The 16,794-nt window shown below is 40.5% G+C and overlaps 1 pseudogene; it reads left to right on the forward strand.

Annotated features, from left to right (window-relative positions):
- Window positions 1-15,209, forward strand: part of LOC147728315 (far upstream element-binding protein 2-like) — a 110,212-nt pseudogene extending 95,003 nt beyond the window's left edge.
- Window positions 15,210-16,794: the final 1,585 nt, after the last annotated feature.

Genomic DNA, 16,794 nt, shown 5'->3' on the forward strand with positions numbered 1-16,794 from the left:
TATGCCTTTGAACCTCTCAGATAAACTGGGATTTTGGTAGCAGTGTTCAAGCTAGTTATTTCACCTATTGCGTTAATGTAAACTCCTGCTGCTGTTTGTGTATAGTGATTTTAACTGTGTTGCTTGGACTGTGTAATAGTAACTGTACTGGTGGTGACATATATTTACTCCACTGTTTTGATCCCAAAACCTGTCTGAGGTCCTTTTTCAGTTGTACATGCTTTGTAGGCTACTGACTCTGTTTTATATCAAGGGTGAAATGGGCAAACAAAAAGCTACAGATAATGCGGGGGAGTCTGGGAAGGCCAAGAAGCAGGCAAAGCATTCTGCATCCAAATACAGCTCAGAAGAAACTGAGTGGTTAATTGAGGAAGTAGAAGGCTTTTTGAGTGAGGAAGATAAAGGGGGTGAACTCGCAAAAAATAAATCAAAGATTAAAGGCATAACGTCTTTAATTAAGAATGGTTCAGTGCAGAACAAGACTGTGCCAGTAGCTAACCCAATTTCCATCACCAATAGCAACACACTGCCGAGCCCCCTGAAAGATGACACAGCTGTAGCCCCCAGGCAGGAAGCAAGCTGCACAGCCCCCTTCATGGTTAATGTTGAGTGCTCCAACAGGTACATGGTGCTTCAACCAAGAGAGGAGGTACAACCTGTGAATTATGTAGCTCTCTTAACTAGGGATCCTAGAGTAAGTTCCATCATTGAGGGCAGTGATATTGTTTATTTGTCAATTGCAAGGGTGGAAACAGGTGAATTAAGGAGAGCACTGATTGAGCTCCTTAAATGTAAATCAGGCTCCCCTAACGACCCTTGGCCAGCCAAGGAATACAAAAAACTGGCACCCCTACTTAACCCCTATTTAAATCACATCTGGAATGACTCACTCCGTACAGGATGCTTCCCTACCAAATGGAAGCATGCCTCCCTAGTCCCCATTCTGAAGAAACCCAATTTAGATCCTGACCTCCCCTGTAATTACAGGCCCATTTCCCTCCTGCCTGCCCCAGCCAAGGTCTTGGAAAAGCTGGTTCATTCCCAATTGGCTAGTTTCATCGAATCCAATGGGCTCCTTCATGCCTCCCAGCATGGCTTCAGGTCGGGCCATAGCACGGAGTCGGCCCTCATTGAAATGGCCGACTCTGTGAGATGGACGCTTGACCGAGGGTCGAGGGCGGTGTTAGTGCTGCTGGATCTTTCAGCAGCATTTGACACCGTCTCTCATAAGATCTTGCTGAGAAGGCTGGAGGACTTAGGGCTAGGCGGCTCTGTTCTGAAGTGGCTGTCATCGTACCTGTCTAATCGCACCCAGCAAGTCTTTACCCCTCCCTTCACTTCCTCTGCCAGGCCACTTAAATGGGGAGACTTTGCCAAAGAAACTGTTTCAATTAGGAAAGGGTTTACTTCTCTTCGTCCTCAACTGCGAAGTCTAGGTTACAAATATGGCCTCTTTGATCTGTCGACGATGCGCATTTGGAAGGACAATTTGTCAAGATCTTTTCAACGTCCTGAGGATTTGAAACATTTCTTGGACCATCAGTCACAACTCTCTATGGATACAAATGACTCTAATACATGACTTTCATATGATATGTATACTCTGAATCAATACTGAAATTCCTTTATCTAGGGGCTCCAGCGGTTATGGTCATGCTTGTTGAGCGTGTGTGCGTTTCACACTTCATATTTATGTCTCTTGTCTGTCGTCTTTTTATTTATGTTTTTCCCCTTTCCTTTTCCTTCCTCTTTATCTGGAGCTACTTTATTCTCATTCTCTTGATTTTTCTCTATCCTCCTCTTCTCTATTTTCCTTCTCCTTTTTTTTATTATGGCTAACACTCAACATATTAATGTTGTTTCACTAAATGTTAAAGGCTTGCGTCATCCAGTTAAGCGTACAAAAATACTTGATTATTTTAAAAGTTACAAACCAGATGTTTGTTTTATACAAGAAACTCACATAGATGATAAAGTTTTAGACTATATGAAGAAAAAATGGGTTGATGTTATTGTTTCATCACCTGCTAATGGTAAAATAAACGGTGTGGCTATCTTATTTGCAAAGAAACTTCGTTGTCAAATTTTGAGTAAAACGTCTGATAAGGATGGTAGATTTATACTTGTTAAGATTAAAGTTCATGACTCATTTCTATTTTTATTGAACATTTATGGGCCTACAGCGGACAATCCAGTGTTCTGGTCTAATCTTACAATGGAGATTCTTAAAATTGGTAATGTCCCTTTAATTGTTGGAGGTGATTGTAATGTTATTTCCGACCCATTACTTGATAGATTGTCTCTTACTAAGTTTCATCCTTCTAAAGTTTATTTTGCATTCAAATCATTTCTTCAAGCCCCTAAATTGGTAGATGTTTGGAGACATGCGGTCCCTTCCACATACAATCACTTGAACGGTAACTGGTCAGGGCTGTCACCTTGGCCATATCAGACATAGATTGACTCCTTGAGTCATTGGATCAGAATATCCACACCGACTCTGATCCAATACGTCAACCGATAGAGCATGCATCCATGATATGTCATGGGTTCATGTTGAATGTAAACACGAGTGATTTTACCAATGGTCAAGCTAAATAGGACTTTCCTCCCTGTGTGGTTATTCCAGTCCCAGCCTCGTCTTCAACTGTAGTCACAAACATGCGATCTCTAACAAGCCCAGTCAGACTTATGCCCTGAGTGTTGCTGGTCTGCAAGCTAAACTATGTGACCCTGAATGGGAAGAATTTATAGCCGACCATCAAATCATTTTATAGAGCCAGTCCACAGGCCTGTATATCTTACCTTTTACTTCAGTGCTACTCCAGCCAAATCAGGTCGGGCCTAAGGGGGTATAATTATTTGGTTAAAACATTCTTATGACTATAGGGTCAAAGAGATAGAAACAAGCTCAAATAATATATTAGATGTCAGTATTGTTAACAATAGACCTTGTCTGATCAAACATATAGTGGTGGTGAACATTTATGTATGTTCTGTTCATGATAGTGCAAAATCACGGACTATACACATATTACGCCTATTGACCGAGAATATTTCACTTCACCCTTGGCCTGTGGTTATAGTAGGTGACAGTAGGTGACTGTAATTCACATTTTGAACCACTTGGCCGATTTTCAGCCTTAATAGCTGAGGAAGATACTTAGTGAGGCATCTCTTAGCTTCAGACCAAATCGGCCATGAAGTGGCCAAAAGTACCAATTCAAGTTTTTCATCTGTAATTTGACTATGGCCTAACAGCCGCGATGGGCATACCAAGTCTGAAATTTGCCCTCATCCTACTTTTAAATGAGTGTTGTATACTAGCTATATAGAATATATACTTTTAGGGGGACGCGCGATCGCGCAAAAGAAAATGGTCGCCGCATAATCGAGCTCCACCGCATTTTTGCCCGTTTTGGCAAGTATCGACGATTTTGGGTCAGTTTTCGCCGCATTAAGAGGTCGCTGTATTGGGGAGCAGTTTGCCTACCTGGTGGCCGTTTTCGTGGTGTTTTTCTGTGCTGCAAGTGGTATTTTCCCCTCCATGGTACCTGCTCCCTCCTCTGCCTCAAGGTACTGCCTGGAATATTAGTCAGGGGGGTGGAGTAATCTTTAGGAAAGGGCCTGGCTTGGGCCTAGCCACTCCCCCAGACTGGTTTAGCTGCTGCACCAGCCTTTTTTGCCTGCTTTCACTGCTTTTGCCTTACATTCCATTCTTGACTTAAATACATTATATTTCTGCCTCATTTTCTTTCAAAATGGAAAATAAAAGTGCATTTAATAATAAAAGAAGGCAGCAAGTCTCTCCACCTCCTGCTAAATCTAAAGTGGTGGAATCTTCTGAGCCCTCATTATCTTTAATACTGGAGGAAATACAGCACTTCGTGTTAACACCGATACTATTGCCTCTGAAATTAAAACTGTACGCCGAGAAATGGCTAATCTATCAATGAAAATATCTGATAATTCTATCAAAATACAGGATAATAAAGCTAAACTTGATGCTTTTACCCCACTTATGGGTAATATTTCACCTGTCTGCACTGCATTACTGGATTTGGAAAATCGTAATAGACAGTATGATTCACGCATCTTTAATTTACCGGAAGATGTTATAATTGTAGACTATATTTAGAGGGTCTATTGCCTAACTTTTTACAACTTAAATTTCAAGAGAAGTTTGAAATTGATAAGGCTCAGAGGATTCCCTCCCACAGGAACCCTCTACAGACAAAGCTCTGACAAATGATTTTTAAAGTCCTTCGTCATCACCACTTGCTATCAATCCGAAAAGCAGCCATGGAAATACCTTCACTGATGGTTAATGGAAACAAAATATTTATCCATCAAGACTTTGCCAAAGAAACTGTTTCAATTAGGAAAGGGTTTACTTCTCTTCGTCCTCAACTGCGAAGTCTAGGTTACAAATATGGCCTTTTTGATCTGTCGACGATGCGCATTTGGAAGGACAATTTTTCAAGTTCTTTTCAACGTCCTGAGGATTTGAAACATTTCTTGGACCATCAGTCACAACTCTCTATGGATACAAATGACTCTAATACGTGACTTTTATATGCTATGTATACTCTGACTCAATACTGAAATTCCTTTATTTAGGGGCTCCAGCGGTTATGGTCATGTTTGTTGAGCGTGTGTGCGTTTCACAATTCTTATTTATGTCTCTTGCCTGTCGTCTTTTTATTTATGTTTTTCCCCTTTCCTTTTTCTTCCTCTTTATCTGGAGCTACTTTTTTCTCCTTCTCTTGATTTTTCTCTATCCTCCTCTTTTCTATTTTCCTTCTCCTTTCTTTTATTATGGCTAACACTCAACATATTAATGTAGTTTCACTAAATGTTAAAGGCTTGCGTCATCCAGTTAAGCGTACATAAATACTTGATTATTTTAAAAGTTACCCAAGCAGATGTTTGTTTTATACAAGAAACTCACATAGATGATAAAGTTTTAGACTATATGAAGAAAAAATGGGTTGATGTTATTGTTTCATCACCTGCTAATGGTAGAAAAAACGGTGTGGCTATCTTATTTGCAAAGAAACTTTGTTTTCAAATTTTTAGTAAAACATCTGATAAGGATGGTAGATTTATACTTGTTAAGATTAGAGTTCACGACTCATTTCTTTTTTTATTGAGCATTTATGGGCCTCCAGCGGACGATCCAGTTTTCTGGTCTAATCTTACAATGGAGATTCTTAAGATTGGTAATGTCCCTTTAATTGTTGGAGGTGATTTTATTGTTATTTTCGACCCATTACTTGATAGATTGTCTCTTACTAAGTTTCATCCCTCTAAAGTTTATTTTGCATTCAAATCATTTCTTCAAGCCACTAAACTGGTAGGTGTTTGGAGATTACATTTTCCTACAGATAAATGTTTCACCTTCTTTTCTAACTCTCAAATTTCGTATTCTAGACATGTACTTATTTCAATATCCAATCCTATGATTTGTAACATTGACATCTCAGATCATGCTATGATTTCTTTAGTTTTGAATTTAGAAACAGCGTTTGCTCCACAGTCTAGATGGCGAATGAATACTGGTATAATTTTAAATGAGTATAACAAGCATAAACTTTTAACTGCCATTCAAGAATATTTTATATTTACTCCTGAAGGTTCTACATTAATGACTAATAGATGGGATGCTTTCAAAGCTTATATTAGAGGTGTTTCCATATCTATTATGGCTCATGAAAATAAAACCTCCCATACTAGTACTAAAAACCTTCAAAAGCAGATTGCAAAATTTGAATGTCTTTTTATTAAATCCAACGATCCACAATAAAAATGTAAATTACAAAAATTGCGTTATGAATTTAACTCGCTTCTTAGTAAGAGAGCGGGTGTTGAACTTTCTAATGCTAAAGCTAGATTCAGTTTAAATGCCAATAGATCTGGAAGGTTATTAGCTAACTGCCTTTGAATGAAAAATTCATCACAATGATATTGTTGATGAATTTTTAAGTTTCTATTCCAAACTTTATAACAAACCTATATTTCTAGATGTGTCCCTGATAGATTCCTTTTTAAATTCCTGTGAGTTACCTGGGATTTCACTATCTGATAGAAATGATCCTGACACACCTATCACTAGAAATGAAATTTTAGCAGCCATAAAATCTCTTAAAAAGAATACATCTCCAGACCCTGATGGGATCCCAGCGGAATTTTATAAGGAGTTTCAATCACAATGATTACCTTTTTTACACCAACATTTTACATTTTTTAGTTCTACGGGAACTACATCTGGATCTTTTATGGAAGCTTTAATTATAGTACTTCAGAAACCAGATAAAGACCCTACTCGAGTTTCTAATTATCGTCCCATTTCCCTAATTAATCAAGATTGTAAGATATATGCTAAGATCCTTGCAAATAGGTTAGGGCCCATACTAGACTCTATTATACATCCAGACAAATCTGGTTTTATGAAGAATAGACATTCTGCTAATAATACCAGAACTTTACTTCACATTATTGAACAAAGCCATACTCTAACATTACCTTCTGAAATTCTATCCTTAGATGCTGAGAAGGCATTTGAGAAAATTCATTGGCAATTTTTATTTCATACACTATCCTCATTTAATTTTGGAGATATTTTTATACACATGATATCAGCTCTTTATTATGCCCCTACTGCTCGTTTGTTTATTAATGGCCAAATCTCACATCAATTCTCACTTTTTAGAGGTACGAGACAAGGCTGCCCTCTTTCTCCTCTTTTATTTTTAATTGGCATTGAACCTTTCCTGGCCTCTATTAGAAACTGTGAAACTTTTAAAGGAATCACTATTAAGGATGTTATTCTAAAAATCCTTGCCTATGCTGATGATGTGCTCTTATTTGTTGGTGACCCTTTATCTTCTTTCCCATCACTTTTGGATATCATTACTAAATATTCTAACATTTCTGGATATACTTTAAATACCAATAAAACAGAGTATTTCCCTTCAAATATTTATTGCACTTCTGATATGCTTCCTATGCGGGAAATTATCTGGCAAAAAAATAAACTAAATTACCTTGGAATTTTATTTTCTGATACCATAAAATCTACACTCAATTTAAATTGTGATTTTTTTCTCAACTATATCAAAACTAAAACGGCTAAATGTGCCTCCTTTCATCTTTCTTGGTGGGGCAGAATGGACACCATTAAAATGACGATTGCTCCCAAATTTTTCTACACTCTTTCCATGATTCCTACACAACTCCCACTAACATTTTATAGAGATGTTGATAAACTTTTGTCTACATTTTTGTGGAACAACAAATCTCCTCGTATTAGTTACAATAAGTTGAAAATATCTAAACGTAATGCTGGGTTTGGTATACCTGACTTTTTTCTTTATCATAAAGCCTTTATTTTACAACAAAGTTTGTTGTGGTTTAACAAATCATCTTTACATAATCCACCTGCATGGTTCTGTATTGAGAAATCCTTAGTTTCTCCATTTCCGCTAACTACTTTGTTGACTATGCGTAATACTAATAACATTTTCCAAAATTCAGTTATTATCAAATCTTCTAAAATATTATTTCATGATCTTGATCAAATTTTTCTATGTCCTATGAATAATACAGCAGCATTTTCATTATGGTACAGTAGTCTTATAAAATTAAGCAGAAATATGAGTTTCTGGTCTTCATGGATTAAAGCTGGTATTTTTTATCTGAAAGATGTATACTCCAATAATACATTTATTCCTTTTGATCACATTCAAGCTAAATTTGGTTTACGCCATTCTGACTCTCTTAAATATCAACTTTTATGCAATTCTATCTTAGACTCTTTTCCAAATACTATTCCTTCTAATGTCACTGCTGATTTGTCAATGTATATTCAAACAATCTCCACTGCATCTCATGGGGTTTCCATACTGTATAAAAAGCTGTCTGATACTTTAGGTAATAATTTAGAAATGATTTCAAATTTTTGGAATACTGAGCTTTCACTTACTTTATCCATAGACGCATGGAAAGATATTTGGCTTAGTAATATATCTGGTTGGTTTCCTGTTTCAATTTATCAAACCAATTCCTATATATTATTTAATCGTTTATGGACTGCATTACGTTTGTATAAAACTAAACTTCTTCCATCTGCAGATTCTTGGCATTGTAAATCTCAACCTGGTACCTTACAACATATGCCGTTTAACTGTGCCTTAATTTTTTAATTTTGGATCGAACTATGGGTGATCATTAAAAAGATTTTTAATATTCATACAGATATTTCTAATCCATTAATAATATGTAAATCTGCGCTTCTTTCATCAAATTTGTGTGTTTTAGAATGAAAACGTTTACATTTTTTAATTTCAGCAGCACTTAAATCTATCATTGACTGTTGGAAAGACCTTTCTATATTATCTGTTCATGCATGGTGGTCTTGGGTTATTTTTACTAAAAGAGGTGCACAATTATCTATGAATGGGATTAACCATTATTCCCTTGCTTATCATTCTATTTGGATTCCTATTGATGTGTACTTATCCTCTTAATGGTATAGTTATAACTTTAATTCTCAGTTTGCATATATAGTCTATTTTGTATTATATTATAGTAGCTATGTATAGTTATTTTACGATCTGATTGATCTATTTGTTTCCCCTCTCCTTATTCTCCTCCCCTTCCCATATTTCCCTTGATGAAGCCTGTTGTAATGCCAATTGTAATTTTTTAGTAGATGCTTGTAAATTAATGCTGTTTTTGTTTGGTATTAATTGCTTAAGAGTAATATTTTTTGTATTGTCAATATTATTTGTCTTTATACAATAATTCAATAAACTATTTTGAACACAAGAATATATACTTTTAGATCTAAGGCACTGGTCATATATGGCCAACATGATAGTTGCTTACAGGGTACACAGCCATCATAATGCCCTTGTTGTTGAGTTTAACCCAGATCCTTTTGGCAAGGCCCTTGAAGACATCACTGGTCCGTTTGCAATCCCACCGAAGCTTATAAACAATCAGAGGAACATAAAATGGGCTACCATAGGTGAAAATTAACACATTAGGGCCAATATCTACAAAACAAACTAGAAAGTTGCAAGTCAGATCTATAATCCACCCTCAGTTTTCGTCTGCCTGCGGGTTTGCTTAGGGAAACTTGATAAAAGCTAGCAAGGAGGGCTCCAAAAGGGAAATTATCTCAGCAAGGAGGTTGTACAAATCCTGATTGTCTAAGGCAAAACAAGTCTGGGAAGAGTCTAAATGGATACAGATGCTAAAAGCCCAGTGGAAACATGATTACAGAACCTTTTGGAAGATGGATGCGGTGGGCAATTGCTTTGGTAACTCTACCCCAGAAGTGTTTGTCCCAGCAGAATGCTAGGTCAAACACTTTAAAACACTATACAGCAAGTTTGAAAAGGGTTTCACATGTACTTCCTAAAACAAAGGTTCTATGTTGCCCTCTTGTTTTGGCGCCAGGTTATTCAAATCCTATTGAGGATCGCTCTTTAGTATTTACCATGGACAAAACTAGAACTGACCTCCTTCATATGAAAAGCGAGAAATTACCTGACCCGGACAGAATCCCAGACAGAATTCCCATTGACTTATTCCACTTGGAGCCTGACATTTGGGTCCACTATCTGAACATGTTAAGAAATTCTGTTTCTAATTGGGATTTATTCACAGAAACATGGCAAGGTGCAATAGTTGTTCTAATCCATCCAAAGGGAGCCAAAGACATCCCTGCAAATTATAGGCCAATCAGCCTAATACATAGCACCCAGAAGATTTTTTGTTGCCAAGTTTTAATTTGGATCTAGGAGTGGATGACCGATCATAATGTTCCATCACATTTACAGGTGGGTTTTGGGGAGATGATGGGGGAGAGAGGACCAGATATTCTGCTTTATGAATCTGTGCTGGAAATAAATCACTATTGGGAAGAGCATCTGCACCCAGCCTTTATGGATAGTAGAGCTGCATTCATTCTACTACCAAGATATACACTCTGGGAGGTTCTGCCCCATGACCTTTTGCATCTTCTAACTTGGCGATGGGTGAGGTGGAATGACCTGGGAGGCTTAACCGGGCAGATCCCTATTAAGCGGGGTGTACACCAGAGATGTGTGCTGGCTCCCACCCTCTTTTCTTTGTTTATGAATGGAGTGGTGGATGATTTGTCCAACTACTAGCATGATGCCCCAAAGGTAGCAGGTGTACGTGTTTCAGTATTGCTTTTTGCGGATGATACCCTGTTACTCTCACGCACACATATAGGTTTGCAACATTTGCTTAATCATTTTGTAGAATTTTGTAAATGTAGAGGCCTTGAGATTAATGCATAATGCATCTTATGCATTAATGCATAAGATAACTGATCGTATTAAATCCCCATCACTCATTTAGAAATAATTTTACTGTTGATGCATCCCCTATTGGACAAGTAAAGAGTTTTGACTATTTGGGAGTTAGGCTCCCGGAGAAACTAACTTTGGATCTACAGTTACAAAAATGTAATTCTCTGTTGTCCCACAGCTCAGCACTGAAATATAGAACAACACTTAATAGAGCATTTTCCCCAGCTGTTTAAGTGTATTGAGCAGTACGGTAGCTATAGGTGGAGCATTTTATGGTCAAGAAATATGGAGTTTAGATGACATTTCAAGACATAACATCACAGAAAATAGGTTTATAATTGCAGGAGCTAATTACTTTAGACAAGAACTGTATTACACCTTGGCTGAGTGCTGTAATATATTTATGTAACAATCTAAATCTAATGAGCATGTGGAAAGACACCACTACAAAGGATAAGATCTCAGCCAAATGAATAAAAGGACTTGCCCGGGAACATTTCCTACAAAGAACATAATGCAAAAAGAGGTCTGAAGTACACATGTTTGAGCGACAAATCCTCTCTACACTTTGAACCATTCCTGTATAGGATTACCCAAGCTGAGGCTAAATCCCTGCACACTTGTTTTCAAATTGCCACATTGCCACTAAGGTCTGTTACTGCAAAGGGGGAACTTCATGGGTCAGTCCTTGAGGCTATCCTTTTTGCTTTAATATTTCTAAAACCGAGGTACACTTCTTATTGCTCTGTTAAACGTATAAAGCCGATAGAGTTAGATGGATTCTCCATCTCTGTCGGAATTTGGGAATTATACAATGTGCAGGAGCGTTACGCAAACTGAAAATTGATGCAACTGAACTTATCGTATTTTTTTCCTATCAAGATATCTAAAGTGGACCTGGCCCCTTCGCACAGCTGCACTGAAGGCTGGGAGCTGAGGCGATTTGGCTAAATGTTAAATCTTATGAGTTATTGCTTACATCTGACCAGTAGTTACTTTCTGACAAAAGAGAATACATACTCTGCCCAATGGATTAAGAAATGGTCTATGTTAAGAGTATGCACTTTAGTTTGTCTGGCTATGTCCTAGCTCCCAGCCTTTTAAACTGTAATCTTTTTATGCTTAAGATTTTATGTGCAGCCTTTTGTATTTTGTATTTTTATCCTATCTTTCTAAAGAATCAGTACTTGTTGATTTATTTTTACATAAGATGATTGCATGTGTGCTTGATGTTGATGTTTACACTTTTATTGTCTTATTGCTCAAAGAAAGCAAATGATGATGAGGTGCACCTTAGTGTTACATGTGGCTCAACATACTTGTCAGGCAAAATCTGGCACTGTGGCATCAATAGAAAGACAATAGATTTAACCCTGAAGATTCTGTTGAGCTCATAGGAATTACCCCTGTCCAATCAGGCTAAACTCTTATGTAACTCCTGAGTGAAATTTTATCCTCATACACACCTCATTAAGGGGTGTGCACAGTCTGGGATTTGGCAGAGGCTAATGCTAGTTAGTTCAGGCAAGTAAGGGGTGACCTTCTAAAAGTTACTTTTCCTTAATATATATTAAAAACTAGTTTCACTATTCAGTTTACTTATTGTTATAGCTGGTATTTTCCTGAGTTAACAGTATTCATATTTTAATCAGCACTGGGGTTTTCTACATGGGAAATTTTATTTTGACAAACAGATTTTATTGAAATTTTGCACACAGAATTAACCCAGGTAGCATGTCAAAAAAGATTATACAGCATTTGATCATGGTATAGGCATGACACAGTAGCACAAAACAGCAACACCTCATCCCCAAGTGGAACCCTAGGCTTGTTGGCAGAGCCATTTCCCCCAGACTCTTCCATGTTAAAGGGGACAATCTCGGGCCTTGTAGAATAATTTTTACTGCTGAGATCGCAAGTCCACCCCCTGGTGCCTTTGTGATAGAGTAGGAGGGGTTGGAGCTTTCCAGCGAATGGCAATGTTGCGCTTGGCAACCATGAAGGCCATGCCCGAGAATGTCCGGTCAGCCCTCATACCCCTGGAGCCATCGAGGACACCTAGCAAATGCACCAAGGGGGAAAGGGTGACCTTCCACCCCAACTCTTCGGTTAGCTCTCCTACCAATGTGGACCAAAACTCTTGAAACTTAGGGCATAGACAGGCCACATGATAGAAATCGGTGAGAGCATCACCACAGCGGGGAAAAGTGGGTTCAGGGAGAAGGCCTACTCATGCAGTCTAGCTGGGGAAAGGTAAGCTCCATATAGATAGTACGTTGGGATCAAGTGCAGGTGAAAAGAAATGGTGATAATCCTAGGCGCCATTAGTGCGTCCCTCCAATCATCATCTTTGAGGAGACCTATCCAGTTCTCCTATTGGGTTCAAAGGTAGTCTAAAGTGCCCGAGGTGTTAATGTTAGTGTGCAGTAAAATTTGGATAACCCACCTTTGACTTGTGCATCCATGAGGAGTTTAGCTTCCTGCGGGCTGGTCTGAGAGACATGAAATTGAAGAGCGGTTCTCAATTTAAAATATTTGTAGATTTATGTGCTGGTAAGGGCATAAGTGGTTTGGAGTTCTTGGGAGGGCTGCATGTGTGTCCATGACCACACATTGCCTTTTTGCGAAATACCAATAATGTCCCATCTTCCAAAGCCCCACAATATCACCGCCTCCCTCAGCCAGGTACTGTGTCAGAGGGGTGTTTGTTGCATAAGTGTTGTATCCCAGTGAGTGTTCCGTAGGGCAGCTCCCCAAGCCAGAAGAACCATTTTTGTCACTGGGGGTGTGTTGTGGGGGATCAGGGAACTGTAGAGCATGGCTAGCATTTGGGAGAATCCTAAGAGAGATAGTTTGAACCTGTAGGTGAGATAAGACCAGCCCCTGTTAAAGCAATCATGTAGGTGAGAGGCTAGGTAATAGAGGTAGAGGTTGGCCATTCCCAAGCCACCATCATATGGGGCACATTGCCAGTGAGTAAGACCAAGGCAGGGCCTGGCCCCATGCCAGAGAAAGGAGATTGCGATCATGTCCTGGGCCCTTAACCATAACCGTGGGATGAGGAGTGGCAGACTCTGCAAGATGTATAAAGACCTCTCAAAGTATTGAAGGAGGCAAGAACAATGAGGGCTGCTCAATGCTGGGTCCACTAGATCATAGGCAGAGGAGGTGAACAAATCAACAAAATCCAGCAGGACTCAGGCTGCAAAGTACAGATTTCATCAGATGCAGATAGCGGTGGCATGCCAGAAAGAGTTGTGTAGCTGACAGAAATTCCGGACTCCATGCAGAAGGCAAAGATGATGCTGGATGAAATTGTGTCCCGGGGTCTCAGCGGGGGCCTACCTGGTCAGTTCCATGATAACTCCAATAGTCAGAATGGCGCAGTGAGGAAATATTAATTCCTGCAGGCAAAGCTGGACTCATCTTCAGCAAGGGGTGAGAGACCATCAAGCAGCTTCAGGAACGAGCTGGAGTGAAAATTATTTTAATTCAAGATGGTTGCCAGGGTCAGAATGTTGATAAACCCCTTCGAATTGTTGGCGATCCCTATAAAGTACAGCAAGCCAGTGAGATGGTAATGGAAATGCTGTGGGAGCGTGACTAAGGTGGCTTTGGTTACCGAAATGAATATGGTTCAAGGGGAGGAGGCGGCGGCGGAGGTGGTGGAGGAATAGATGTCCCGGTGCCTAGGTATTCAGTTGGTGTGGTTATTGGCCGTAGTTGTGAAATGATTGAGAAAATACAGAACAATGCAGGAGTGCGGATACAGTTCCAACAAGATGATGGTACTGGCCCTGAGAAGATAGCACACATAATGGGTCCGTCAGATAGGCGTGATCATGCCGCACGCATCATTAATGACCTTTTACAGAGCCTTCGGACTGGGCCACCTGGTCCCCAAGGTCCAGAGATGCCCCCTGGTGGTTGAGGTAGAGGACGAGGCCAAGGTAGCTGGGGGCCCCCTGGAGGGAAGATGACTTTCCCCATTCCTATGCACAAGTGTGACCTAGTCATTGGGAGAGGTGGAGAGAATGCTAAAGCTATAAATCAGCAAACGGGGGTGTTTGCGGAGATCTCCCGGCAGCCCCCACCCAATGGTGACCCCAACTTTGAGCTTTTCATCATCCGAGGGGCACCCCAACAAATTGACCACGCTAAGCAGCTTATTGAGGAGAATATTGAGGCACCCCTCTGACCTCTTAAACCTGGGCATGGAGTACCTGGAGGTCCTGGTCCAGCAGGTCCTATGGGCCCCTTTAACCCAGCCCCTACAATCCAGGGCTGCCTGGGCCTTCTCCGCCGGCCTCGCATGCCGCTGTAAGGCCGCCTCAGGACGCAGCAATGGTTTACAACCCTGGGCCACTGCCACCACACCAATATTCTCCTCACGGCTGGGGAAGCACATATCCACAATGGGGACAGCCTCCAGCTGCTCATGACCCAGGCAAACCAACGGATCCCAATGCAGCTTGGGCAGCGTACTACACCCACTATTACCCACAGCCTCCAGCACCATTGCCAGGCCAGCCACCTGCTGTTGTGGCAGCAACACCTGCTCAGGGAGAACCCCCACAGCAGTTGCGAACTGGACAATCTGATTACACCAAAGCTTGGGATGAATTCTACAAGAAAAAAGGACAGCAGCAGGGTCAGCCAGCTCCTTAGCCCACAGGCCAGCAGGACTACACAAAAGCGTGAGAGGAATACTATAAGAAACAAGCGGCAGCTCAAGCAGCAGAAGTGGTCCCTGCTCCAGCAGCAGCAGCAGCACTGGCACCAGCAGAGGTGCCACCAGGTGCTCAGCCAGACCACAGTGCGGCATGGGCAGAATACTGTTGCCAACAAGCGACCTACTGTTGACAAGCACCGGGTGCCCCTGTTGAGCAGCCCCCTCCCACACAAAAGGGACAAAAGGCTCAGTGACTTGAATATGACTCCCCATCTGTGACAGTCATGAGGATTTGGAGAGCACGGTCGCTGCTGTAGAGAAGTCCCGGGGAGGGATGGGAGCAGTCCGAAAAGGTGATATCTAGAGATTTTTTTTTTTACATTTTAGGTACCCTGGTTGCTCCTTTGACGTCTAAAATCTGGAGCCCCCCCTTCATGTTGAACCAGTTGTAGAAGATATAAAGACCCTCACAAAACATCAAAAGTCAGCTCTTTTCTGAAACTTGTACAGTTTCAGGTTAACACTGAATTGTTTTTTTCTTTTTGTTTTTAAAATAAACTTTAAACAAGCTCTGCTTTTAGTTAGAGTTGGAACATTCCTTGGACAAGGTATCTGGAAAGAAAAAACTCTCTTGATGCCCTTACCCCATCCCACAATACCATTTTCCACCGCTTGGACTGGTCTTGTCTGTCTTGTATAAAGGTCTGTTGAAGGGAGGAATAAAGACAGAAAAAATTGTATGCTCAAATCTTTACTTTTTACCGCTCGTTTTTATCTTCACAATAAACAATAACAAAATATTTCCCCTTGGTGTTTTCCTGGCTGGTGTCTTTGTATTGGCACCCCAGGGTGGGAAGGGCAATTGCTGGCTTGCATCCCTCTGCCCTGGTGCTCTGGAGGGGCTGTTGCCAACTGATATGTTCCTGGTATTTCTAAGGACCATTGTAAATGGTCATGTCATGGAGGCCATTGTGGCACAGCTTCTTTGTCTTTTTTTTTAATTAGTTGTCGATAAAAGGCATTTTTTTTGTTAAAATAAATGCTGCTTTTGTTTAAAAAAAAAGAAAAAGAAGGACTTTTTCTGAGTATAAGGCTATGCGATCTTCGTGACCCTCACTCCATCTCCATCCGCGTAGCTGAGCTTATTTACAGATGAGCTGCGCTAGTGGTTCAAATGGCAGTAAGAAGAGGAGTGGAGGCAGCCGTGTCTAGGGCCTCATCTGATGCAGAAGGCATGGTAGAGAACACTGATGATCTAGGCTTGTGCCGTGGAATTGGAGTAAAGGATCTGAACCTTTCCACAACAGCGGGGTCCGACTCTGGCATGTATCAGCACCAACCGTAGGTACCCCTTATTAAACACCATTTAAAACTCGATAAGAAACAAGGCTAAGTCAGGAGGCAGGAGACAGTGGTGGGACAGTGCCACAGGAAGGCGCTGAAGGCAATGTATTTTGCTATGGGCGGGCATAAAGCCACATTGGTCTTGATGTATCAGTAAGTTGTGGACCTGTTTTTAGACGGCTGGCCAGCAGTGTGACATAGATCTTAAATTCCCCATTGATGAAGGATATTGGAAGGTAATCAGCACATGATGTAGAGGGAGGATGTGTTTTTGTGATCACCATGATCATTGCAATTCTGGAGGAAAGTAACCTTTCTGTCCTACCTCCTTATACAGGCCAGGAGTTGAGGGGTCAGGATATCACAAAATGTTGCACAGTACTCTGAGGGGAAGCAGTCGGGGCAGGAAGGTGTATGGGAGTCACCTCAGAC

The sequence above is a fragment of the Lissotriton vulgaris genome, chromosome 3_1 (genome assembly GCF_964263255.1).
Source record: "Lissotriton vulgaris chromosome 3_1, aLisVul1.2, whole genome shotgun sequence".
In the NCBI taxonomy this organism is placed as follows: Eukaryota; Metazoa; Chordata; class Amphibia; order Caudata; family Salamandridae; genus Lissotriton; species Lissotriton vulgaris.